Below are 24902 nucleotides of genomic sequence, written 5' to 3'. Positions count from 1 at the left end.
GGACACGGACATTCAGACTTTAGCAAACATGAAAAAATTAATTCTAGGTTTTTATTGATAATGTCAACAAGTGTTGAGTTTGTATCCAATAATAAAGATAGAAATCTCTCCCCCAAAATCAGGGAGTGCATTTTTCATCATTCTTGTGTCCCTGACAATATCTAGTGTGATGCTGGGCCCGTGACAACCCTCGAATATACATTGTGAATGAAGTTGTCACATTGTGACATACGCTGAGGAAGAGCAAAGGCACAAAGAAGGGCAGAGCAGGAAGGTTTTATCTCCACCAGATTTGAAGTTAAGCCCAGTTTATGTTCGGTCTTGCCACTGGGAGCAGGCGATGGCCTGGTGGTGGTAGGACAGCTTCTGCAATTTTGTTCACATTCCGCTTCTTGATGGGGATGGGATGCTAGTCACCCGAGCATGTTGTTCACTTTGTGAAAGAAAATTCACCCAGCTCCACATTTATGATTTGTACACTTTTCTCGAAATAGTTACCATTAAAATTTTTCGTGCTGTGATAGGTTTGTAAACATTAACTTAGTATCAAATCACTATTTTTTCTCCCCAGAAGGACTTCTGGGCTATAATCAAGAGACATGGCCCTCTTTGTGTGTAAGTGTAAGTGTGTGTATGAGTGTGTATGAGTGTGTGTGTGCATGCGTGTGTGTGTGTGTATGTGTGTGTGTGTGTGTGTGTGAAATCCATCACATACAACCTCCCTGGCCTTGTCTGTTCTCTTGCTGCTCCTCCTGGGGCCCCCTCCGTTTTGGGAATTGGGCCTCGAGACCATCAGCGTGGCCCTCCCACCTTGTTTCTCTCTTCCTTGGACCCCTGGAGCCACATTGTCTCCAATCACACGTCTGAATTCAGACTTACCAGAGTGTGGATGGATCAGAGCCCATTTGCTGCATTTCATTAGCTAATAAGTTCCTTTGTTAAGGGGGTCCCTGGGTGGCTCAGCGGTTTAGCGCCTGCCTTTGGCCCAGGGCGTGATCCTGGAGTCCCGGGATCGAGTCCCACTTCAGGCTCCCGGCATGGAGCCTGCTTCTCCCTCCTCCTGTGTCTCTGCCTCTCTCTCTCTCTCTCTCTCTCTCTGTCTATGATAAATAAATAAATAAATCTTAAAAAAAAAAGTTCCTTTGTTAAGAGTCAGTGAGATGCAGCAACGAAGAGGTAGGCATGTGCTCTTCCCGTTGAGTGAGGAGACAATGAAGCCAGCAATCGCCATGAAGCACGTTACGATGGGGCAGGTGCAGGGGACATGGAAACCCTTCGGAGGGGGCATCCCCACCTTCAGCTCAAAGGACTTTCTCCTGTTCTGGCTGGGCTGCTCTGCCGAGGTCTCCTCTGCTCCCCCGTGGTCACAGGAGGCCCCATGAACTGTTAACCCCACTCCTGGAGCCGATGCGACTCTAAGCTGCTCTAAGGACTGCCCTCTGTGGATTCTTACCCTTTTATTTTTTTATTCTATTTTATTTTTATAATTGACACTTATGTTTATTGAAACTGCGCTCACCTCAAGCATAGATACCATGTGTCCCCATAGAGCACTATTACCATTCCATGGGTCATATTCCCTATGCTGTACCTTTCACCCTGTGACTTTTTTTTTTTTATTGGAGTTCAATTTGCCAACATATAGCATAACACCCAGTGCTCATCCCATCAAGTGCCCCCCTCAGTGCCCGATTCTTACCCTTTTAAAGGATTAATTTCTCAGCTGATCCCCTAGCTGGCAAAGTCTCCTGTTCATATTAACAAACAGACAAAAAACAAGCATTTCCATAGAGTAAAAGATAACAGTGATAGTGTAACTAACTTCTGTGGGCTTCTATATGTGTGCCAGGCTGTCTCTAACCATACTAATTTTATCTTCACGATAGCCCTATGAAATATGGGGAATTATTATTTCCATCTTACATATGGGAAAAGTAAAACACAGCGCACTGAAGCAATGTTTTGTGGCAGAGCTGGGAATCAAATTTAGGAAGTCTGGCTCCTGATCCCACACTTTTGACCAGGAGGCTGGAGGTTAGCAGAGAAAAGCTACTAAAAATGACACTTGAACCACTTTGTTTCCCCAGATAATGGCATCAAAGTGTCAAAAGTAGGCTTTTTTTTTTTTTTTTTTTTTTTTTTGCAGGTCAGCTTCAGAAACCTTTCCCAAAGCCTGAGATGGCTTTGTAGCCTCTTATGTCCATGACGCTTCAGTTACTGGGTGCAGCCAGGGCCCTCCGGGGAGATTGACATGGTAAACATGTTTGGGCTGGTTGCTTAGCAACATGGAAGACAGTATGAATTTTTCATCAAAAAATTAGCATAGATTATTTCAGAGAGATGAGCACACACCCGCCAGAAACACCAGGCCCTTCCAAATACAATGTGGACGCTAAGTCTGTGTCCACGATCCCTTCCCAGCCGTAGATCCCAGACCCAGCACATCTCCTTCCCTTGCTCGTTTCTCCTCTGATGGAGATTGTAGATAATTCAGGGGCCCGGCTCTTCTCTTCACGAGACTGACAGTTCACGAGCACCTCGTGTTAACATCACGAGAAAAAAAATCACTGCATCTTTAGACATTTTCAGATTTTCAGATGCTGGCCCCGGTTCCCAGCAAGTACCTGGGGTGCAAGAAGAGGAATAGACAGGCCGTTGGAGCGTGATGGAAGAAACACCCAGAGGAGAAATCCGAGGGGAGTAAGGCAAAGTCAGAAGGAAGGGCAGAGATGAGGCAGATGGGGAAGCAGCAGACCCAGAAGACAAAGAGGAGGCAGGATAAAGAGTGGCTGGCCATCCCAGAGTCGGAGGCCGGCAGGAGAAATCAGAACGCCCGGAGACGACCCACACTGTTGGACCTTCAATCTTCCAGTGATCAGCACAGCTCAGTGTTACTGCATTCACTCCCTCCGGAGCTATTTCTTGCTAACAAACATTGGGAAACCTTGCTTTGAGGATGGAGAATAGCTTCATGGGGATAAATGTTAAGAACCAAGGGATTTTCTGTGTACACATGCACACAAAGGGCCCTCGATAGCCAGTTTGTTAAGAAACAATGTGTTCCTAGATTTCTGAAACCAAACAGATGAAAAGGCTAGATATATTCCTTCCTCTCCCCTCCATCCCTCCCTTTCTGTCTTGATTATGTTTGTTGAGCACATACTGTGCTCGAGGGTGGGGGTATAGTAGTAACTGCTCCTGCCTCAATAATAGCTCACCCATCCTCAGCCCTCATGAAATTTATGTTGTAACGGGGGAGTCCAGACTTAATAGAAGAAGAGCCCAGATAAGTGAAAATGCAATAGTGGTAAGTGGTCTAAAGAGAAAGTTCTAGTGCTATGAGACTGTAAGGTGGGCCTGACCCAATCTGGAAGGTCAGATAAGACTTTCCTGGACAGAGTGATGGCTACACTTGAGAGCTGAACTGGAAGGGGAGTTAACCAGGGCAATGGAGAGGGGTGTGAGGGCTCCAGACAGAGGAATGGTCCGTGCAAAGGTCCTGTGACAGAAATCTCACATGTAGGAGGACTTTACCAAAAGGTCAATGTGCCTGAAGACCAGAATGCAAGGCAAGGCCTGGTGTACGATGAGGCCAGGGAGTGGACTGGGCCAAGCAAGGCATTGTAGACAATAGATAGGTTTACTCATTTCTTTTTTCTTTTTTCTTTTTTGATATTTTATTTATTTACTCATGAGAGACACACAGAGAGAGAGGCAGAGACACAGGCAGAGGGAGAAGTAGGCTCCATGCAGGGAACCCGATGCAGGACTCGATCTCATGGATTGAGTCTTCAGGATCACACCCTGGGCCGAAGGCGGTGCTAAACCGCTGAGCCACCTGGGCTGCCCATCATTTATTTTTTCATTCACATATGGAACTTGATCAATGCCTGTGTGAGGCAGACTTTATAGAAGAAGAGACCAAATAAGTGAAAATGCACTTAAAATGCACTTAATACAAAGGTTATAGTTATTTTAAAAAAACTTTAAACATTTTTAAAAAGATTTAATTTACTTATTTAAGAGAGACTGAGAGAGAGAACCAGCAGGGTGAGAGGCAGAGGGAGAAACAGACTCTTGGCTGAGCACCGACGCTATGGCTCAGTCCCAGGACCCTGGAATCCTCATAACCTGAGCCAAAGGCAGACACTTAACCGACTGAGCCACCCAGGTGCCCCTCAAAACTTTTTTTTTAAATTGAGGTGAAATTCATATAAAATTAACTACTATTCCAGCACTTTGTTCTCAGCTTCATCCAGCTCTAAAACGTCTTTGTTCCCCCTGAAGGGGACTCTGCACCTATTACGCAGACACGCATTCAATTTCCGTCTCTGTTCCCACCCCTGACAACCAGCAATCTGCCCTATGTCTTTGCAAATCTGCCAGTTCTGGATGTTTGACATGTTTGGAGTGATAAAATATGTGACCTTTTGCATCTGGCTCTCTCACTTAACATTGTGTTCTCAAGGTTCATCCACGTTGTGGTTTGTACCAGGACTCGATTTTCATGGCTGAGTAATATCCCAGTATGTGTATAGTCCTCACTTTGTGTCTCCTTCATTGGCCAATGGGCATCTGGGTGGACAGTGGCTAGAGAGGGCCCTTCGTGCGCACGTGCATGCTGGTTCTGACATGTACGTGGAGAATCCCTTCGTTCTTGACATTTCTCCTCTTAAAGCTATCCTCCATCCCCCAAACCAACATTTCCCAATGTTTGTTAGCAGCCTTCTGGTTAGTGTGAATATGTGGCTGTGGACGTCCCTCCACGAGTATTTGACAACCTGTTTTCACTTCTCCCAAGTACATACCTAGGAGTAGAATTACTGCATCCTTTGGTAATTCTATGTTTAACTTTTGGAGGAAACGCCAAACTGTTTTCTATAGCAGCTGCGCTATTTACATTCCCACCAGCAATGTATGAGACTTCCAATTTCTTCACATCCTTGCCAACAGTTGTGAGTTTCCTTTTTTTGTTTTTTTTGTTACAGCCATCCTAGTGGGTATGAAGTGGTATTTCATTGTGACATTTTTTAGGCTTTTAATTTTTTTAAATCCAAACTCTTTTTTTTTTTTTGAGAGAGAGAGAGAGAGGGAACCAGCAGTGGGTCAGAGAGAAAGGGAGAGAGAATCCCAGCAGGCATCAGGTTTTTAGCGAGGGGCTTGATCCTATGACCCTGAGATCACAACCTGAGCCGAAATCGAGTCAGACTCCCAACCAACTGAACCTCCCAGGTGCTGCCCCCCACCCCTTATCCCGCTACGGCAAGGGGTGCTTATTTTTAAGGTGCTCATCAGTATCTGGCAAGTTTTTAAAACATTTCCTCTCTGTGTGGAATGCCCATGACCATGAATCCACAAGGACACACCTGTAAAAATATTTCATTGCTTCTGAGTCTTATAGGAGGAGTGCCGTGTGGGGCAGTCCTGGCTCCCCAGTTGAAAGAGCATGCTTGCACCTGGTGCTCCACCCTTTAAATACATTGCATGTAAAAAAAAATAAATAAATAAAAAATAAAAATAAATACATTGCATGTTATCACTGTCACATTCCCCACCCTTCCCCCCTTGAGCTTTAGCCCTCATGGGTCCTAATCGGCTTCACCCGTGTACCTGGAGTCCTAAAACACCCAGGTCCAGTTGAGGGGATTTACTATCTTTCACTTTCATTTCCTTAAGTATTGACATTATCAGACCAGTGCGATGCCACAAGAGGACCCTTGGTCCCCCGTGGTGTCAATTTGCTGCACAAGCACACAAACCTTCCCACTGAGGAGCTCCCCTAGTGTTAATTAAGTAAAAGGTGTTTTAATTGATGTATATTATAGAAAATCCCTGGGAGATTTTTACATGATGTTTAAGGATGTGATATTTTGGGAAGTTGATTGAGGTTTTTGGGTGGATTTGGAATGCATTATAACTTTTCTCATTTAAAATAACAACATCAGGGGGATCCCCGGGTGGCTCGGCGGTTTAGCGCCTGCCTTTGGCCCAAGGTGCAATCCTGGAGTCTCGGGATCGAGTCCCGCATCGGGCTCCCGTCGTGGAGCCTGCTTCTCCCTCTGCCTGTGTCTCTGCCTCTCTCTGTCCTGAATAAATAAATAAATCTTTTTAAAAAATAAATAAAATAACAATATCAGAGAGCGCACTCTGAAATTTGCTAGCTAGCACCTTTCCATGAACAGATCAGAGTCAAATAGTAGTTGCGTACATGAATATGAGTAAGTAAAGGGGTGGGGAGTGTCCTATAAGAATTTTGTGGAAGTCTTCGTCCACCTGGTGTAGACCCCAGGGCACTTTGCTATATCTCATGGGCTCCCCCTGCCCTCCACTCAGTAAGTCCAAGATGGATTGCTCCTTCATAGGGAAACTGAGCAGGGCTGGCAGATGGCCAGAGAACGAGGAGAAATGTTGAATGGCTTCCTAGGTCAAAGGATGGGTGGATGGATGGATGGATGGATGGATGGATGGGATCCATCAGGCTACTGCCTCTGCTTGCAACCCAAGTAAAAATCCCAAGCACAGGCGCGAAGAGGAAGGTGCCAAGCTTGCGGAGGCATCTCGGTGTTCACCTCTAGTGACACAGCAGGGAATGGAGACATGTCTGGAGGGCATGGCGGCCTCATCTTCTGTTCATTTTCCTCCCTTCCGAGTCTCTGTTCACTTGGCTAATGTCAGGACAGTTTAAGAACCTTCAGCTGTGAAGCCAATGGGTTAATGCCTACGGTAGAGCATGTTTTACTTGGAAGAGCATCATCCACCACGAAGTTTTGGATTTGCTGCTAAGAAAGGTGTGATGAGAAGGGTGTGGCTTATTGAGGCAGGATAGTGGAGACTTTGCTTTCCAAATGGAGTGAAGAGTCCTCTTTGGAGAGGACAGAGTTTGAAGATGAATGTCAGGTTGTGGGAAAGCCATGTGGCTGGGACATAGAAGACATCATGGGAACATCCATAAATGTAGAGTGATTTCTGCTTGCTCTCAGCTCGTTCTGAGAGCTGACCCCCTTCTCCCTTCCCACAGCCCATCCTCAAGCATCCTGGGAGGCATTTCGGTTTCCAGCTCAGTTCCTTCACTTAGAAGAAAGGGCAAGTCCATCAGAGAGACACAGTGAGGGCAGCGTGGCACATCAAGGCACGAGACCCCATAGCAAAACAGCAACAGTGATATGAAGGGCTTTGGGACACGGTCCCTGCCAGTGCGCCCTCGGGAGGAGCACCTCTCTTACCTTTCAAGTGAACAGATCCTTTAAGTAGAAACATGATGGTTGCCCTTTGCTCAACAACCTCATTGCAAACCACGCAGAAACAAAGAACAGAAAGGAATGGACGTGAGGTTTGGTAACCCATTTGGAATCACTACATGGTAGACTTGCATTTGATTTTTGGGTACCCGCCAGGATTAGAGAGCTTAGTAACAATCGAGTTTTTTGAGATCCCTCAAAAGAAGAAATTGCTTCTTAGAATCTAGAAACTGTTAAATTTTTTTTAAGATTACATTTATTCATGACAGATACAGAGAGAGAGAGAGGCAGAGACACAGGCAGAGGGAGAAGCAGGCTCCATGCAGGGATCCGGACATGGGACTCGATCCCAGGTCTCCAGGATCACACCCCGGGCTGAAGGTGGTGCTAAACCGCTGGGCCACTGGGGCTGCCCTAGAAACTGTTAATTTTATGATCAAGCTGCTGAGTTAGACTAGGAAGCAGGTTAGGCTTAGATCCCAAACTTTGAATTTAAATGTAGCCTCTACCATTTTCCTAAATGACCTTGACTGTTGTGAATCCTGCTTTTTTCATCAACAAGCAGGGATGATGATCGTGTTCTCTAAGGTAATATTAAAGGCTAAACGAGGTAACTTTTGAAAGCACCCCACAGACTCAGCACCTGGCACTACTCCGAGCATATTTTAAGTATCTCAAAATCGTTTTCTTATTGATCTTTTATGAGAGTAGTGATTCATGAGTATGTTCACTATGCAGGAAAGAGAGAGCCCATGAAAACGTTCCAGGTGTGAGAAATGAAAAGGCTTCCCTGAGGATGGGAAGGAGAGCATGAACATTCTACTTCTAGGATAGTCTTTCTTTTAAAAAAACATTTTCTTGACAAACTACTATGTACAAGGCATTGAGCACTGGGGACACTGCAGGAACCAGACAGACAACGTCTTTGACTTCCTGTAGCTCAGATTTAAGGGGTGGAGATGTTCACCACGCAGCTGTACAAGTGAATATAAATCTACAGCTGTGTTAGGTGTGGTGAGGCAGGTAGGAGGGCTCCCAAAAAGTGATAGTTGATTACTGCTCTGAACATCAACAGTTTTGGAGACTCCTTTCAGTAAAAAAATTTGAGCATGTGAACTTGTATATTGTACATATTAATTCTTTGTAACGCGTATATATATTCTCATATGTGTTATATATATTACTCTACTAATAGATCATATACATAATAAAATATGCACAACATGAATCTTTTAAAACAATGAGATAAAAATAACATTATAAAGTGAAAATCTGTTATTTTCTTCCCATGCCCCAAATGAACTGTCTTGCATACCCTCCTGACATACAGTTAGTGGTATTTGCTAGGTGAAGGTGTTGGGGATGACATTTGAAGTCTTCTGGGCATAGGGCATGTGCAAAGGCCCTGTGGAAAGAACAAATATCACTCAGGAGGGACTGGATGAAGGTCGAAGTGGGAAGAGTATCAAAAGCATAGGAGGGAGTGAGGTGAAGGGGCCAGTCAGGCCAGGGCAGAGGCATCCAGGACCTTCTAGGCCACAATAATTGTTTGGATATTTATCCCAAGAGCAGTGGAAGCTACTGAAAGGTCTTCAGTGAGATGTGCATGGCCCTATTTGGGCTGCGAAACCATCCTTCTGGATGGGGAAGAGTGGAAAGAGAGAGGTCACGGGGAGGCCTGGAGAAAGACTGTGATGGTTTGGGCTGATATGATGGTGGCAGTGCTTTGGCGGGATGTTTAGGAAATAGATCGACTGGCTTTGCTTATGGTTTGGGTGTGGGCTTCAGGAAAAGGGAGGAGTTAGGGATGACACCTGAGGTTTTTCACTTACCCAGCTGGATGGTGGTAGTAGTTAGCAAAATAGGGAACACTTAGCAATAGCGGGTTTGAAGTCACCGGGTTCACTTTTGTGTAAGGAAAGCATGAGGAGTCTTTGCACGATTTGCAAGAAGATGTCAATAGTGGGAGTGGTTTAGCAGGTCCGGAGCTCACAGTATGGCTGTGATGTATATCGGGGAGCCGAGGATGCAGGTTGGGGAGTCATCTGTAAGAGGCAACCAACATAGCCATGAGCACGGCTGAGACCACCTAGCCAGAGAGCAGAATGAGAGGGGAAAAGAGCCTGGGAAGTACCGGTGGACACCAGCATTTCATGAGAAAGACAAGTGGCCGGAGAGGAAAGAGAAGAATCTGGAGAATGTGATGTCTGAGGAATAATACTAACAGGTGAAAAAAAAAAGCTTTTTTAAGAGGATGGGAATCATCAAGTGTGAACCTGCCCCTGAAAAGTCAAGGAAGGTAGGCCTGAAAAAAATCCATAGGAATGAGAGTGAAGGTCATTGGTGACCTTGGAGACCAACCGTGACCTTCCCTGGGCTGACAGGGCCCTTTGGGAACGACTTGTCACACGGACAGAGAGTGAGGACATGAGGAGGGCACCGAGTACTGGCAGTTGTTTTGAGGTGTGTGGAGAGGGCGAGGATGGTGGCTGAGTAGGGGACAAGGAGCCAGCGGACTGATGAGCACATTTAAAAGCTGCTGGGGGCGAGGGGATCCCTGGGTGGCTCAGTGGATTGGCTCCTGCCTTCGGCCCAGGGCGTGACCCTGGAGCCCCGAGATCGAGTCCCACGTCAGGCTCCCTGCATGGAGCCTGCTTTTCCCTCTGCCTGTGTCTCTGCCTCTCTCTCTGTCTCTCTGTCTCTCATGAATAAATAAATAAAATCTTTTTTTTTAATAAATAAAATCTTAAAAAAAAAAGCTGCTAGGGGAGGAGTCAGTTGAAAGGGAAAGGTAAACATTCAAGAGAGAGGAAGAGAGAGCTGGTAAGTAACCCAAATGCCGTGGGGACAGGTGCCAGGCTGGGCTGGAAGGGCCGGTCCCCAGCAGGAGAGCGAGAGGCACCCCTGCCGTCATGTAACAGGACTGGGGCGGCCACAGCGTCCTTCTACCCACGGAGAGCAGGTGCATGTCTGTTAGGATGCGAGGGGGCCTTCGTCGTCCTGGCTGCTTCTTGTCTGTGGAGGAAGCTTGAGGTCCAAAATGTGGGTTCGGGGAAGGAGTTACGGGGAGGGTAGGATTGCGGGGCAGGGCTGGGAGCCAGTTCGAGGCTGCTGACCATGAATTTGGCGGGGGACCACCCCCCTAGAGCGACCTAGCGTGGTGCAAGGCTGTCAGGTGTAGGCATCGCGGTGTAGCGGGTTCAGCCAGTGTTGGGGTGTTAGCACAAGGCATCAGGAAAGGGTGGGAAGGCCAGGGGGTCTTTGCACTCTAAAAAGGTGTTGAAATGATGGACTGTGGGATTAAGGTGGGAAGGCTGCCAAGTGAAGAAGGGGGAGAGAAAGCACAGGGCTGCCTGGTGTGGAGGCTCTTTAGGGGTGGGAGGGAGAACAGCTGTGGGGCGGGGGGCGGCCAGCAGTGGCTGGAAGAGGGGGCCGTGCCTGCAGGTGCCCCGACGGCAGAGTGCCCACCAGGGTCAGAGATGCCAGAAGTGTCCTTCGGTTCCCTCACCACAGTACAGAGAATGATCGACGGACTTGAATTATTAAGACCAGCTAGTTAAGTCAGCAGTTGCCCGTCCTGTGATGTCTCTGGAATTCTGCACGTTAGGGAAACATGAGATGCTAAGGAAGAAGCACCTTGAATCTGTAACTTCTGAAGGCCCTGGGGAGAGTCGGGCCGGCTGCCTGCCGTGGTGGGCTGTGCCCGTGGCTTCGTGTCCAGAAGGATTAGTATCTGAGGCCGCTGGTGTGTTTGCAGTGCCCTGAGCCGCTGCCTGAGATCCAGGCAACTGACATGACTGCGTGAGTTGTCCCTGGCGGAGTCACGTCGGGGCCCCTGGCCTCCTCAGGAGCAGAAGGGTGACCCTGGCCGCCGCTGCCACTGGAGACCAAGGTCCCATGACTCCTCCAGGTGGCCTTTGCAAGGCTGCACTAATTGCAACAGTACGTGAAACGGTTATTGGATTAATAATTTATATTAATAATTAAGTTATGATCAAAATGACTACAGTAGGGCAGCCCGGGTGGCTCAGCGGTTTAGTACAGCCTTCAGCCCAGGGCTTGATCCTGGGGTCCCACGTCGGGCTCCCTGCATGGAGCCTGCTTCTCCCTCTGCCTGTGTCTCTGCCTCTCTCTCTCTCTCTCTCTCTGTCGCTCATGAATAAATAAAATCTTTTTTAAAAATGACTATAGTAAAATAATTTGATGTGATGCCGAGATGATTGGAGGACATGAGGCACTCGGGCTTCGGGTTCTGATGGCAGTCTGTCCCTTGCTTGCTGTTCGATGGCGGGCTAATGACTTCACCTGTCAGTGCATCAGTGTGGCCATCTCTTAACTGTGTCATTGTCACTGAATTGTGGGGATTCAAATGGATGATCCAGCGTCCAGAACTTAGATGCTGGGCTGGAAACCATCCCTTTGCACCCAGAGCACTCTCAGCATCTTTCACTCCCGCCCAATCTCACCCCCTTTCCCTAGCCTCCCCCTTCCCGTGCCCTGGCACCCGAAGGCCAGGTCCAGGGCTATGAACCGTGCGCAGCTACTCCCGGCTCCTGGCAAGTCTCCATCCTGTGTTGTTTTCCTCCACCTCCTACACTTTTGTAAATACCTGCTTTATGAAACTCTCCTAAGTGGTCTGCTTTCAGTGTGCCTTCTGTTCCTGCCCAAACCCTTACTGATAGGGTTTTCAATGTTAGCTATTATTACCAGCCCTGATAATTAATAACGACAAAGGGAGAGTCTGTGCATCACCAAGAGAGGTTATACATTGGCAGAGGTCAGGGTCAACAGTGCTAAGGCCCTGTTTGCACAAGGCTTCATTGTTTAGAACCTGCTTTCATTAGGCTCTGGCATGGTTCCCATTGGCCTAGCCTCCAGCATGGTTTACCCCTGCCTCTCCTTTTTTTTTTTATTTTTTTATTTTATTTACTTATTCATGAGAGACACACAAAGACAGAGACAGAGACAGAGACACAGGCAGAGGGAGAAGCAGGCTCCATGCAGAGAGCCTGACATGGGACTTGATCCCGGGTCTCCAGGATCAGGCCCTGGGCCGAAGACGGTGCTAAACCGCTGAGCCACCCGGGCTGCCCTACCCCCTGCCTCTCCTATCCATAGTTATCTTTGAATGTTGGGCTGAGCCCCTCCTGCAGGAAGCTTTCTCTGACCTCACAAACCATGAGAACCTCCTCGGTGGTTTTTTGCAGCTCATAGTCTAGACACCTGGCCCTTCAGGATTACCTTCAACACTTACTATCTTCTTATACATATGCAGCAGGGAAGCCACCTAGCTTTCATCTTGGGTGCCAATTCTTACCCATTTGTAGCAGCTTCCGGAGCCCTGAGCTGAACAGGCCCTGTCTGAGCAGAGCAGGAAAGAATGTTTTAACTTATTAGTCATGTCTGCCACGGACACAGGAGAGTTCTAGCATGAGCAGTTCGTATTCCCCGTATATGAAATATCTCGTCTGCACCATGGCATGGTCAACTTCCTGAGGACGGGTTTTAAGGGCGCGTGGATACACAGTTAGTAGGCAAAAAGTGTGTGCAGATTTCTGTGTGGTTGTCTAGAAATGGGAGGGTTGGGGCTTAAAACCAAAATCTAAGGAGGATCTAATAAAACAGTCACGGTCCTGTTTGGAAGCCACACTTCACAACTTGGCTGTTTTTTAAACCACGAGGGTAGAAAATGAGGTGCTGTGCAAGTGTCTGCCCAGAAGTGGATGGATGTCTTCAGTTAGCGACTCTCTGCACTTGTATTCCACGAGGCATCACCTGTGATGGATGACGCTCACATGCTCAAGGGTCTTACAGAATTTTCTTGCTCTCCCACTAAGAAAAGCTTATCAGAATGCAAATGTGTGAAGGAGGTATTACTATGGGAATAACCTTGAATGTGCTCTGATTTTTTTTTAATGGGAAAAAGAAAGTATCAAATTTTAGTACTTTAGCTATTGTTGGTAATATATCTGCTTAAGGAAAGGTAAAACACTGCTGCCTTTGTCAGTAGTTTCATCGTCAAGCATTATAGAATCAAAAAAATCCCATAGGTGTTCTGAAGGAAGATCCTGAATTCAGTGCCAAGGAAACCAGCCTATCACCAGATTTCTCAGCCTTTCATACCCAAATGACGTTCCAGCGTTAGAGACATGGCACCCACAGATAAGAAAGTGAGAAAAAGTGTCTGATATATTCAAACGGACAGTTGCTTAAGGCCACAGAAACCAACATTAAGTGTCTGTGTTCTCGTACTACAGAAATCATTGATGATGCAGCATTGAGATCTTCCTCCTATACATGGACACAGTTTCACAGAAAGACTTTGAAGTCCCCAGGAAACCAATAGAGGGGGTGCAGGGGGCAGATTCTGACTGTTAAAGGCTGGCTGAGATTGTGCTTGGATTCAAACCCACTAGCCACAGTGCTGCTACAGCGGCTGGAGATGGGGGATGAGGATGGGGGAATTGGGATAACAAGACTGAGTTTGAACCCCTGGTCAGAGGTTTTTCTCTGACCTTGAAAACCATCCTGGCTTTGAAACAATGCTTATGACCGATGCTGATGACGTGACAACATAGTGTTGCCATTGTCTTGGCTCATGTCACAGACCAGACATATTTTCAGCACGAAGGATGCCAAGCCCGTATCCAAAACTGAGAGGAATAACGAAGCTGATGCCCAAACATCCAGACACTTCATTTAGGAAAAAAAAAAAAAAAAGGCCCAGACAACTGGGTGGGGAGGGGAGTGGAGTTATCCGTCTAATGGTACGGGGCCTGCCAGCAAATCAAAAGCACCTAGCTGGACCTCTCCATTTCCACCTGTTTATGGGCTGGGATCCAGAGACAGCCCCCGGAGAGCCATGTCCTGCGGTGTCATGGTCAGCAGCCCTGGCTGTGGGTGGATCTGCTTCCAAGGCCAAAGCAGCCCTACATTTGCTGCAGGATCTTGGACAAGTTGCAAACTCTCGAGCCCCATTTTCCTCCTTTGTGAAGAACTAGGCTTCTTTGATACTAGGTTTTTATTTATTCATATTAGGGTGTAGAATAGGGAAAGTATTAGGCACTTACCTCTAGGGTTGTGTGAGGTTGTGTGAGGTAAAGTCTGTAGTGCTTCGAGGAGCATGGGGCATGCACGCAGGCAGTGGTCAAGAGGTGGAGGCCAGCGCCCTTCAGGCACTGTGATGTGACCAATGGCATCAATGCAGGGACCACCTAGAAGACAGAAATCTCTAGGCAGGATCTGGCCATTTTGCGGCTTCCAGTCCCCCAGAATTGTTTTGTTTTTTTAAAATTCTGCTTATTCTGGGAAATTTTGGGAGAAGGGCAGTGTTCGCTGCCCCTCCTCTTCAGGAGGCTTTAAGCTTTAGTTGTACCCACTGCTCTCCAAACACAATGAGGCCTTTCAAGCCACGGCCTCGGTCCAGATTGCCTTCCCCTCACCTCTCCACTGTCAAACCGCTGCTCCTGCTTCCAGGAGTGCCCAACCCAAAGTCAGAGCCTCTGCATCTTCCTGAAAACCTCCTCCCTTCAACACACACAGCCCACCCTGAGATCTGCTCCACCCCGCCCGGCAATTCGATGTGCTCCTATAAACCCTGTCTCCCACTGCTGATCTCATCATAGCACTTATTACTATATGAATCCCCCACTGCCCACTCCTCCCCACACACGCAGTGTGGGCAGGCAGGGACCAGCGTCTGCTGCGGGCTCCGTCACACTGGGTTCTCCATCTCCAACAGTGACCAATGGAATGCATGAATGGACAGCTGGGGTCAGAGGGCAGAGGTGGGACTGGGTCCCCCCAGCCCCAGTGGCTTCTCCTTAGATCTACCCAACACCTTAGAAAGGTAACAGACCATCGTAGCTCTGGTTCCTTGGTCTCTCCCAGGCAGGGAAGCACATGGTCAGGCTGTAAAGCCTGCAGGCTCCATGGTCACATGCTGGGGTTCGAGAACACTAGCCTTGCATCCCCTTCCCTCCCACCTCCCTCCCATCACCATCTGTCTCTGATACTGCCTTTTTTGCATCTAGTGACTTCTTGCTTTCTTCTCCACTGGCGATGCTCACCCCACAAAGGAAGTGACGGGACAGTGTTGTTCCTACAGCCGACCAGCATCTAGAGATTTCGTAAATGTTGAACAGATGATTGAACGACTACCAGCAGGGAAAGGGTTGGCACTGGGCTGGCTGCTATTTTCGTTGTGTCTCACTCTTGTCCGGTGGAGAAGCACATTTACCCAACTGACAGCAAGGCTAATTCACTGACAGACCTCCTCGTCTATTGCATCTCCTGGTCTGTCGCATGAGGTACCAGCGAGGGGGTGGGGAGTGTCCTGGGCCCCACAGAGGAGCCTTCTTAGGTTTTAAAATGACAAAGGATGGGGAAGAAAGTAGGTGAGTCCCCAGGGAGGGGGATTTGAAAAGGGATGAGGGTACAGACTTGTAATAAACAGAAGAGGAGGTGTTGGAAGGGGTATTGAAAGATGTAACGGTGGCTGGGTTGCCATGGAAACACTGTGTGGTGCCTGGACCGGAAGACAAGCTGCTCCTTCGAAGTGAATTTCAACCTTGCAGCTGGAAGTATGCCCTTCCCCAGCATACACCCTCCCCTGGGGCCTGACCCCCTGCGTTTGCCCATAAGCCTCTAAGAAGTAGAGGTCTGGTACCAGCAGTTCCCCTGGAGTGGGGGATCCACCAGACAAGTAGTTGGGGACCCGAGGGGACCTGCTGAGAGACAGGGAGGCTGTGTCCAGGAGGTGCTCACCACACCAAGGCCGTGTCTACACCTATCCTACTTGAATTTCTGGGGCCTTTCCAAAACCGGGGTGTTCCCACATGGGCCACAGGGACCACCCACATTACAGCCGTGCTGGGGAGCTTCTCAGACATGCAGGTTCCCCAGGCTCGACCTAACACCTCTGAATCAAACATCTGGGCTTTCGGGTTTCAGAAAAATCTGAATTGTTCACTTCGGCAGGTGGGAATTATGCATATCCAAGTGTGAGAAAGCAGCACCTATAACCCAGTTCCTTCAATCAAAGGTGCGTAGAGGCGTTGGGGCAGTGGGGCCACCCAGTGGCCTGGGCATCAGTCTCCATGGAAGGAAAACACCAGTGAGCAGTAAAGTATGACTGAAGATGAGAGGAGGTGGAGAAGGGGGCAGGAAGCGGGGCAGAGCGGTCGGTGTAGGGCTCTGGAGTGAGTCTGTCTGGGTTTGACTCGAGCCCCTCCACTCACCAGCTGATGGTGCTTCCTATCTGGAAAAGAGAATTGATCCTAGGAGCACTTCCTGATAGTGTCATTGTGGGGATTCAGTGAACAAATACCTACACAGTGCCGGGCCCAGGTCGGCAGAGCCACAAGGTGGAAGAGGCCGGGACTCTGAGTTTTGAGAAGGTCCGGTAGACCTTTTAAGACTATAAGAAACCAGCTTTTCTTGTGCTCGGCCATATAGGTGTGGGAGTTGTTTGTTACACAGCAGTGAGCATGGCCTGACTCCTACAAGGCTGTTAACAAGTAGCCTGTTAGCTGTAAAGCTTCAACCAGTTGTAGGGGTGTGCAGAGATGCTCTCTCGAGGGAATGGGCAGTGGGGACCAAGCCTTTGGGTTGGTGAAGAGCCTCTATGACTTCACCCCAAGTTCTCTTTGGGAGAATTGTATATACGACTGGAAGGAATTCCCACTCACAGTCTCGGCCTCCAGGAGTTGGTTCTTTCCCAGAAGCAAAATGACCATTTCTCACCATTAACTTCTAGCTTGACCTGATGGACTTACTGCCCATTGTCCAGACATTAGGGAGAGAGTCCTGCTTCTCTACTAGGAGAGAGCCTGTGTGTGTGTGTGGGGGGGGGGTGCGGTGTTGGAGGCAGAGCCAGTGTCCTGGGAAATATCTCAAGTCACAAAATAGACAAGGGCAACTTTTCCTTCCTGGTGATAATTTAAAACATTTTCATCCTAAACCAATCGCATGGCACCAGATACAAAAAGGCACATTAATTTTCATGATAGAATTAGAGATTTCAGGAAAGATTCCCAATTGCTCCAGAAGACTTTCCCTTTCCCTAGAAGATGTGTTATCTTTCTCTGCCCCTAGAGCTGCTTTGAAAGGAAAGTTGAGAAACACTGATCTGGAGACCCCTGGATCCTAAATAGAAGTCCATAGACAACAGTTCTGAGCTGGCTGTATTAGGAATCACTTGGGACCCTTGCTGAACACTCAGATTTTTTTTTTAAAGATTTATTTATTTATTCATGAGAAACACAGATTGAGAGGAGAGGCAGAGATATAGGCAGAGGGAGAAGCAGGCTCCTCGCAGGGAGCCCGATGCGGGACTCGATCCCGGATCTGGGGATCACAAGCTGAGCCAAAGGCAGGTGCCCAACCACTGAGCCACCCAGGCGTCCCAACACTCAGATTCTTATGCCCATTTCAGAAAGCCTAATTCACCAGGTTGGATCGAGGTGTGTGTGTGGGGGGGGGGGGAGGAGGGGTTGTCTCTATATCCACTTCTCTCTAAATTATTAGTGAGGTACAGTTCACATGCAGTGAAATGCACACTTTAGAAGTGTATAGCTTAATCAATTTTGACCAATATTTATCCCGTGGGCTGTAACCACACCTCTAACATGCCTCTTGCCATTCACCTCTCCCAGAAGCAACCGCTGTTCTGATCTCTATCACCACTGATCAGTTTTACCTGTTCTAAAACTGCTTGTAAATCAGTGTTTCTCAGTCGGCACTACTGACATTTTGGGTTGGATAATTAATTCTTTGTTGTAGGGCTCTGTCCTGTGCATTGGAGGATGGTTAGCGGCATTCCTGGCCTCCACCCAGGAACAGCCTCCACCTGCCAGTTGTAACAAGCAAATACGTCTCCAGACGTTGCAAATGTTCCCTGAGTTAAGCACTAGTGATAAAAATTGAATTATGCAAAAAAAAAAACTAAAAAAAATTGAATTATGCAGTATATATTTTTACGTATCGTGACATACATCCTTTCACTTAGCACATTTTTGTGATTTTTCTCTATTGTTGAGCACACAGATAATTTATTTCTTTTTATTTTTGAGGACTATTCCATCACAAAACTATGCCACAATTTGCTTAACCCATTTTCCTGTTGATGGACATCTGGTGATGCCAGCGTGGGGCTGGAATGAGTAAAGTTACTAATATTTTCATTGTCTCTGGATGAATACCTATGGGTACAATGGTTGGACCATAGGGTAGATAGAATTTGTCTGAAAGTACAAGTTGTCCAAAGTGGTTTACAGTTTTCTCTTCCAAGCAGTGTATGAACATTCCCATGAACTCCCATCCTTGCCCGTACTTGATATTGTCACTCTTTTGAAGTTTAGCCATTCTGGTAGATGTGTCATAGTTTACATTTTTTATGGCTTCTTGGAAAATTCTCCCAAACAGATGCATTAGTTGTATAGTGCCATCTAACAAATTATCCCCTAAATTAGTGGCTCAAAATCACACCAGATTGCAGTTCCTGAGGGTCAGGAATCCAGCCCTGGCATAGCTGGGTCATCCGGTTCTGGGTCGCATTGTCCAGGGCTGCGGTTATCTCAGGGCCTGACTGGGGAAGATCTACTTCCAAGTTGTTGGCAGCATTCAGTTCCTGCCAGGCCTTGCCACCTGGGTCTCCCCATGCTCCCCAGGCAGCTCTCAACATCACGGCCTGCTTGTCAGAGGGAGCAGACAAGATGAAATCTCATCCTTTTGTAACCTAATCTCACACGTGACATCTCATCACATATTCTATTCATCAGAAGCGAGTCACGAGGTCCAGCCCACAGCCAGGGGAAGAGAATTACACAAAGGGGTGCATACGAGGATGTGAGGGGTCCTGGAAGCCACTGTAGGGCCACCTGCGCCAGCAGCTCTAGTGGGAGAAGCTTGGTCTGCACCAGAGCTGCTCACACCATCTGTGGGAGAAGAACCTGTTTTGTCTTAACACCCATTTACCGAATCACAGAAGAGTTCGGGGACAGACCCCAATGCACGAACCCCACTTTGCATATAGCACTCGTCTCGACCCCAGGGTTAAACAAGTAGTTCCAACATTTGTTGAGGGTTTGTTGATGCTAGCCTCGGTGCTAGGAGCTTTATCTCGGTTCGCTCAATCTGACCCCAGGCCATAGGTGTTCTTGTTAGCATCCCCATTTAATAAATGAAGAAACTGGGAGCACAGAGAAGTTAGTGAATCAGACTCAAGATCATATAGCAAGTAATTGGCAGGACCTGGGCTCCAGCCACACTGTCTTGTTCTGAAGCTTGAACCACCAGGCTCCATCTGAGACTCTGGGACACGTTAGGGTGCATTATCACTAGCCTCAGAGCCCAGAGTGATAGATGCTGGCAGCCTCTTTCTCCAGCCCAGCTGGAGGGGGGCTTTGCTGTGCTTAGCCCCAAACCCCAGCTGCAGCTGCAGTGGCCTGTGTTTGACATGATCCAAATACTCTAGGTTTGACTCTCTCCCCTCTGTCCTCTCCTTTTTTCCTTTTAAAGTTCAAGGATAAGGGATGAAGCCATCTGTCCCCATTTCTAGCCAGAGTTAGCTTTGCCCACCCGTAACGTCCTGGGTGCTGTGATGCTTTAAGATGGATGCCCTAGCACGAAAGCCCAATTTAATAAACAGCCTTCAGGTGGAAAAATTAATCATGTCGCAAAAGGGGTCACCTAACATCTCTGGTAAGGTTAAGCGTTTGTTTACAGATCATTAACTGCATAATTAATTTCTCTTTTTCCAACACAGGCCCCATAAGTGAAGGACAGTGTCTGTCTTGTTCACTTCTGTGTCCCTAACACTTAGCATAGGACCTGGCCTGTAGCAGGGCTCAATAAATATTTGTTCATTAAATGAAGGCTCGCCCCCTCCTCCCCACACCATCTGTCTTAGCCTGGATTAGGGAAAACTGAGCCTGCTCTGAGGCCTCTGTGCTGCTCTGCAGCAGGAAGTGCAAAGGGATGCAGGGGGGGGAGCACGGGGAGGGCACACACTGGGGCGTTACCGAGCCAGCCACCACCTGGCATCAGGGTGATTGCTGGAGGTGTCAGCTTCCCAGAGGTGACTGGAGATACTTTTGGGAGGGGTAGGAAGGAGGAGAGGAGAAGAATTCAGGTCTGGCTTCCAGCTCGCAGTGGTCAAGCCCCCCTGACCCTCTAACGTGGGGGTGTATTAAGTCGTGGCACAGCCGGGTTGCCCTAGGGCGGGCCCAGAGTGTCCCTGGGCATCTCACAGGCTCAGCAGCCCCTGAGAAACCCCAGGGCAGATGGCAAGAAGGGAGTGGGGTGGGCGTGACCACAAGGCGCAGTGGGGCTGTGCCCCGTGAAGCTGCTCAGAGTCCACACTCAGCAGCAGCAAGTGGCCCAAGGCCCGGCCCCGAGACAGGTGAGGCAGGGAAAACCTGCAGAGACACATCAGAGAGATCTCTGTACCTGCCATGCCAGCACAGGTCGACGTTCCCTGATTGTTGAATGCCTACCCCTCTGGAAGCTTCCCCCTGATTCATTCTGCGTGGGTATCTCCACCCTGAGTTCAAGGGACATTGGAGAGAGAATCCCCACTTCCAAATCCTGCCCGTCTCGCCCTGCGGGGTTAGGCTTGAACGCAAGCCCTTGTTTGAGGATCTGCTCCCCTGTACCCCCCTCCTCCCAGCCATTCTTGCTTGTGCTCCACTCGTGATGCTTTCCCAGCCCCCCTCCCTCACTCCCAAACCTTTTTTCTGCTTCTGGGCCACTGGAGGATCTGCTCCCCTGTACCCCCCTCCTCCCAGCCATTCTTGCTTGTGCTCCACTCGTGATGCTTTCCCAGCCCCCCTCCCTCACTCCCAAACCTTTTTTCTGCTTCTGGGCCACTGGAGTTCCAGCTGTTTAAAGTGGAAACATAGATGCACGTGAAAGATTTGGTGGAACCAGAGTCTTGAAATGCAAGGAATAAAGTTTGTACAAGAGAACGGGGTAGGTAATCAGCTGCTGCTTTTCCTGCTTGAACAGAGTCATGTAGCAGTCATCGGACTCTGCTCTCTGGCCAGCTAAGGCCTGCAAATCACTCTCCACTTCGGGGAGCCATCGCCACACAGGATCTTACCAGGGCAGGGCAGGGCTAGACAGCGAGCGAGCACGCCCTTGGCCGGGTGCGGGGACATTCAGGAGGTGGGAATGGTGTCCGAGCCCTGGCGGTTTCTCTACCCCAGTCATGGTGTCCTGGGACGCCCACTGAAAATGCAGGGCATCAGTTCAGGATGCTCCCGGCTGCAAATCCCAAAGACCTCCCTCCGAACCAGCCTGAGCAATACGGACAGTACTGCTCGGGTGACTTGAGGGACAGAGGTGGGATACCAGGCTTGAGTGATTCAGGGGCTTAATGATCCCGTCACCAGAGACAGTTTCCTTTTTTCTCCCCACCCTGCCATCCACCACGTCCACGCTGGCTGAAGGCCGGCTTATCCCGTAGTCACCAGATAGGGCCACAGGCTTCCTGTCCAGCCGGGGAGGGGATCTCTTCTCCTACCGTGAAATGCAAGGCTTTCCATTCTGTCCAGGTTGGCTTTCCAGGACAGGTGCCAACCTCTGTGGTGGAAACAGTACCCGAGGACTGATAGGATCAGGCTAAACAGGTCCCTGCCCGCCACCCCACAGCTGCGGCTGGGGTGCGACTCAGGAAACCTGGCGATCTGGAGGGAGGGCAGCACGGACAGGACAGATATTTGCAGACAGCTGAGAAAACCCCGACTTTGTGCTCTGGGGCTGCACATGAAGCTCTCGTCAGAGCTTCATGTGCAGAGTAGGGAGAAAGGCCGACCCAGGCTCTGTGGAGAATTGAGGCAACACAGAGGGAGCCTCAGTCAGAACCGAGCCCGGTGATAATTTTCCTACGAAAAATGCAGAACCGGCCCAATGTGATCAAACTGGAAGGCAATCAGCATAGCCCTCTTTCCAAAGGGATTGAACTGGGTTTGAAACCAAACGTAAAACCACAAAAGTGTCCCCCAAACCAGCCAAACGACGTAGTTCTGGACCCAGCAAGTGACAGGATGGCTCCGAGAAGGCGCTGGGTGCCCAGTAGTCCCCGTGGGAAGCCGAGCGCCCTTGTCTGATGAACAGGATGGAGCAGCAGTGGCCCGAACCCGGACGCTGCCATCGTCACTTAGCATCCAGCGTCCAAGACAAACAGGAATTTGTTCCTTTTTTTTTTTCTTCTTTTTTAAAGCAGCTGCAGGGCAGTGGAAGTGATGCAAATTTGCAGTCAAAGTATCTGGAGGCCCTATCATATACCACTTGTCAGCTGTATGACCTTGAACTTCTCAAGCCTCTGTTTCCTCGTTGTACGATAGTGTAATTAATATATGTAACTCAGCCTTGGATGGAATATTGGAGGTGGGCGCCACTTGGTGGAGGAAAAAAGACATGGGGACATCAGCCCGTTGCTCTGTGTCTCCTTTCGGGGCCTGGGGCTCCTCAGGTCAGGAGCACAGCCTTCCTCCACCCCTATCCCCCCTGACCCGTACCCCACTTTCCAATGCCCCGAGGTCTAGCTCCCACCCAGGCTCCTCCCTGAAGCCCTCCCCGGCCTCTCAGATGCCTGCTTGCTGCCTGCACGCACCACCCGCTCGCCCCCAGACTGCCTGCTGCCTGCTTCTGTCCTGCCCCCCAACCAACTGCCAAATATACCTGTTATTTACTCTCCAGTGTGTGATCGACTCCCCAACTCACTTGTACCTGTGTATCTCTCACCTCTTCGTAGATCAGACTGTGGGAGTGGAACAAGCCTTGAAATCGCCTGTCACTTGAGGTGACAACTCAGAGGGGTGAAATGACCTGCCAGGAGTTGCTCAGCTCTGGCGGTTGGGGCAGTGCCAGAAACCAGGGCCCCTGATGCCCAGTGATGCAGTCAATGCGGTGGGTGGGGGTGCAAAGGGGACCTGATTTTGCAAATCATACAGGTCCCTCTGTGGGGTACTGGTCAGTATGTGTGACAGTGACAGACGTTTTCTGATGGGTGGGTGTTGTGCCTGTAAAGGCTGGAAGGCTCAGGAAGGAGGTCGGAGCCACAGTGACAGTGGGCTTTGGAGCCAGGCTGACTGGGGTTGTAATCCTGCTGCCGCCCGCACGGTCTGCTCCTGGGCAGCTTTGTTCCATTTAAGTCAGAGATGCCAGGCACACTCAGCAGAGATGGGGATAGAGGTGCCTTTGCTGGTCGTACTGTCGTTTCCAAGAGAGGAATGAAGTGTTTTATCCCCTCTAAGTCCCTTAGGGCGTTGTAGGGCTGGGCAGCAACCTGCATGGTGGCCAGGAGACAACCAGCTCCTGCCTCTGGCCCCTTTGAGCCCTGGGGCACCCCTCATTTGTTATCTAGTTGATGAGGACAGTTAGGAATGCCTTCTCACTGAGATCCAGCCTCCCTCACCAACGATCAGGGACAGATGCCAATGAGGACAGAATGTCCAGGATTTCTCCTGGGATAGGCGAATGTCGAGTGTGCAAACACTGTCCACACACACTTTGCAGCAGCGTAAGCTTCTAAGTGCTGTCCCCCTCCAGGACCACATTACCCCCAGCCCTAACCCTGCTCCCACTCCCCAGCCCCTGGCTCATTGCTGTCACTAGAGAAAGCAGCCTTGACCCCTGGCCGGTTTGAATCCCTCAGGTAGAAGATATCTCAGCCCCTAATAGAGACAAAGATAGAAGATTCCACTCCTCTGTGTGAGGCAGCCCTGCAGATTTAAGGCTTCACAAGCGAGTGGGCCTTTGTGTAAAGAAAAAGACGCTCTTTCCCCTGGATGGACTAAGGCCCTACCTCAGGGCATACAGCTGGGCAAGTCGGGCACAGACTGCATTTGCCCCGCTTGCCCCTCATCTAGGCTCCTTTGTGCGGTGCACAAACCATACAGCTAAGCATGGCAGCCTTAGCCATAGTTTCATGCTGTGTACTCCCTCTGAGCAGACACCGGGGACACAGAAGGAGGAAGACAAGACCTAATGCCCCTGCTAATGGAGCCCCACGCTAATGGCCAAACAGGCCAACCCATAACAAAACAATAGAAGGTGAGCTCAGTGCTATAAAGCCAACAGCAGGATGTGGTGAAAGGGAGGGGACAGGCATGAGGGAGGGAATTAATTTATAGCAGGCCGGGGTGGGGAGTGGTTTGGCGGGGAGGAGTTGGGGGCCAGAAATCAGACCCAGAAAGAGTTCAGCCTGTTTGAGAAGCAGAAAGGTCAGTGGCTGGAGGGGTGGGAGGGAGGATTCTTGGGCCGTGTCAGAGAGGTGAGTAGGGCCGGGTTGGGCAGGGGCTCATAGGTCACTGCTTGAAGTTTGGATTTTGTTCAAAGTGTGGTGGGAATCCTGGTACTTCTGAGCCACTGGGTGGAAGAGGGAGGAAGGCAAGCAGCACAGGTGACAGTTCCGGATATAACCTGGGGGCACAGCAGAGGACCAGTGGGCAGCAGGAGGGGGCATGGATGAACAGGACTGAAATGGCACTCAGGATGTCGTGGTTTCTGGTAGGTTCGGAGATGCCGTTTTGACTTCTTAGGTGGTGCCCCTAAATGCGGAAAGGGACCACAGTCTTCCCTCGGCCTCTCATGAAACGTCAGGTCACGGCATCTCCTCTCTGTGGGTAGGACACAGGCGGGACCCGGTCCCCTCATGGA

At 49.3% G+C, this 24902-nt stretch overlaps 1 protein-coding gene across 1 annotated transcript in view; it reads left to right on the top strand.

Annotated features, from left to right (window-relative positions):
* The window catches only part of SYT13 (synaptotagmin 13), a 44624-nt gene that overhangs the window by 4708 nt on the left and 15014 nt on the right, over window positions 1-24902 (top strand). The window lies entirely within an intron of this gene.

Source organism: Canis lupus, chromosome 21 (genome assembly GCF_048164855.1).
Source record: "Canis lupus baileyi chromosome 21, mCanLup2.hap1, whole genome shotgun sequence".
Lineage (NCBI taxonomy): Eukaryota > Metazoa > Chordata > Mammalia > Carnivora > Canidae > Canis > Canis lupus.
This window is presented reverse-complemented; position numbering and strand designations above follow the sequence as displayed.